Genomic DNA, 3,475 nt, shown 5'->3' on the forward strand with positions numbered 1-3,475 from the left:
TGTTTTGCGAGCTCCGACAATTCTGTCTCTGCTGCAGTTCGGAGCGCCGACGAACTGTTCCGCCCATATATCTCGTGAACTACATCATATATCGAAATATCCTTTCTCCCACGTATTCTCGACAACATAAGGATGAAAATTAAGCAAAAAAAATTTTCGTTTTTTTCATCGATTTGGACGGGAACCTGCCCTTAAAGATGTTGAACTATTGTAAATTCATTTAAATGAATTAATTCAGAAATTATAATTGCGTGCCGATATGGTTGTTGGACTTTCAACGCAATCAAATCTGAAAATATTAATAATCCTCCCCAACTTAAAAACTGTAATAAACTTATTGCGAAAAATAATGCCTCGGCCGGGAGTCGAACCCGGAAATTTGGGGGGATTATTAATATTTTCAGATTTGATTGCGTTGAAAGTCCGACAACCATATCGGCACGCAATTATAATTTCTGAAATTAATTCATTTAAATGAATTTACAATAGTTCAACATCTTAACGTTCTGATCGTTATGGCGCTTCTTAATTTAAAGCATTGTAGTTAACATTAGCGGTCTTTCAATCTTATTATTGTTTATGTAATATTGTTTGTGAAAATGACCCGATCGGCGTCGAAACATTTGTATGATTATTAAATATTCTTTATATTGTAATTGGCTCGTAGCCCTACTTTTATTTTTTGATTTATTCTAATTGAGCCATATTAATAATTTATAATAGATAAATTATCTGCCTCAACCGGTGATGGATTAATGCATAGACAAACAAGGCACTTGCCTAGGGCGGCAAATTTTTGAAGACAAAATGTTTACACAGTTGAGATAAATTTTTTATTTTTATTAATCTAACGTTTTTGCATGAGTTACACCGAGTATATTTTATCAGAAACAATATTTTTTAAGTATACAGTTAAAAATGTATTATATTTATATTATTTATTAAGGATTATTAAATATTTTCACCAACTCTCTCTCTCTCTCTAATGTGGGGGTATAAATCTTTTTTTATCCGTTTTTCTCCTTTTATTAAATTTATAGATTAATGAAACCATTTGGGGGTGGCTAAATGTTGGTGCCTAGGAGTGGCAAAATGCTTAATCCGTCACTGACCTCAACTATACTTATAATGCAGATCGAGTGAGATAACAAAACAATTTTTATTTTATCTCTTTTTCCAACAAAAATACTATACGATCCTGTAGGCCGCTTTCCTGATGACGAATATCGCAATTACATTACGATTTTCTCGGTACTTTTAGTTATAATTTTTTTAAAGAAATTTTTCTCTACCAGAAGTCTTCATAGTTATTCCTGTTGATCCTTAAATTGTACCAATATTATTATATTTAATATTGATACGATAATATTTTTATTATTTAATTATTATTGTATCAATATTAATATTAATGTACGAAGTTCTTACGGTGTATCGAAGTTACTGTAGTTACTGTAACGTTAAATAATTTTTAAGTAAATATAATATTAGAATAATATTTGCAAACCAAAGTTGACTAAGAATTTCTAAAATTTCGGCCAAGCGATAGGGATCTCTGCACCCGACAACTTTTGAGTTAAATTATACCCACCCGAATAGTTCCAATTAAGTAAAGACTACAGTAAGACTATCAACAAACATGTGTACAGTGATTGATAAAAATGCGTATTCATTCAGATTAAAAAAGAAGAGAAAATTTCAAGTAATTATCAATTTAGACAAATGAGATCTAAAATACAGTTCTCATTACTGCTTTAATAACATTCGAGATATGTTCTCCTCTAAATTCAAATTCATATAAGTTTTCTTTCTATGAATTATATCGTTCAAAAAAGTGCATTTTTATTTTCACATTTTCCTTTAATATGTATATGCCAATCAGTCGCAATAATAATAATATTTATTTTCGCGTTGTTAAATTACACACAATGTTAATAGATCGAACGAGATGTATTTTAATCTGATATTTGCTGCATATTTACCATATTGTAAACAAATTAATTTTAATCCGTTCAGTAACATAAAATTTTATTTTTATAAATCACTTGTTGGAGCGAATAACGGTGTAACAATGGCAGTTTCAATTTAGCATACATTTTGTATGCGGCAAAAGTATTTAGAAAATATGCATCACATTTTACTGTATATACTATATCTTTATAAAGTTTTATGTATTATTCAAAGTATAGTTAAAAATGACATCTGTGCCTATTTTATAAAGAGCAGTGAATCGCATTTATCGAGAATTACATAAACTTTTAAAATTAATTCGCGTACTTTGTTTCTTTTCAAATGATTTGATCGCGTTCGTAGGTAAATCATATACTTCAGCCAGTGTTCTCTTAAACTATTTACTATTTTGTTTAGAGATCATTTATGTACTACTTTGTATAGCATTTTAATCTCTTTAATATTGTATAGCGCTAAGTAGTCATTGAATACTTTCGAGAGTATTAATAATAATTAAACTTGCCTTGTATTTGTCGTTTTATTTGTAAAAGTAAGGCTGCTGAAATGAGATAATTATTAAAGATCGTTTTACAATCACCTAGTGCATTAAAGTTCCACTGTTTGGAAATAATTTAATATTCATGAAAAAAAAGATACACGATTCGCATGGCCCTTGAAAAAAGCGGTATAGCTACAGCTAGATTTACAATGAAAGGAAAGTGATGTTTCTTTAATGACAAGCGCATCCGAGATAATTTATGATATAAATATAAAAGCCAAATACCAAGTAAACCAAGTTTCACCAGCACCATAACTCGACGTAATTTATGTAATCTACTTGGGCCTTCTTTCGTAAAATTACAAGACTCGCAGACCTGGAGTAACCACCAGATTATGACTAGAAAATACTAAAGTTCGACCGAAACCACATTTTGACCTCCGGGCGAAACCGAAAACGAATATTCGGTTGTCATTCAATTTCGACCGAAAACAAAACCGAAACCGAAACTTAGATAAGTCTTACTAAAAGAAAAAAAAAGAGAAACGGAGTTACATTTTCAACCGGAGTCGAAATCGATAATTTTTGGATTAATTTTACAGAGATCATATAATTTTCAGAAATCATGACAAATTTATGTACTCTTTAAAAAAACAAGATTTTATTAAAATATCTAACTATAATAATATAATAATACATTGTATCCCCAATTTTTAAAGAAATCAAATCACAGTTATTATTAGGATCACATCAAAGTTTATACTCAAATTGTCTTAAGCTTAATCAACGAGTTAATAATTAAAATCGAATAATTATTTTTTTAACGCTCACCGACGCGTTGCAACTTGTACAATTTCGATTTACCCACTAAACCCGGTTTTTTCTTAATTTCGGTCGAAACCGAAATCAAACCGAAACCCTGATTTTTGACCGAAACTGACCAAAATCAAATAAAACTGAAATTTCGGTCGGACTCTAGAAAATACTTTGATAACGTGCTGTAAATTTATAGCGAGATATTAAATTATA

The sequence above is a fragment of the Mycetomoellerius zeteki genome, unplaced genomic scaffold (assembly GCF_001594055.1).
Source record: "Mycetomoellerius zeteki isolate Tzet28-1 unplaced genomic scaffold, Tzet1.0 scaffold1110, whole genome shotgun sequence".
Classification (NCBI taxonomy): Eukaryota; Metazoa; Arthropoda; class Insecta; order Hymenoptera; family Formicidae; genus Mycetomoellerius; species Mycetomoellerius zeteki.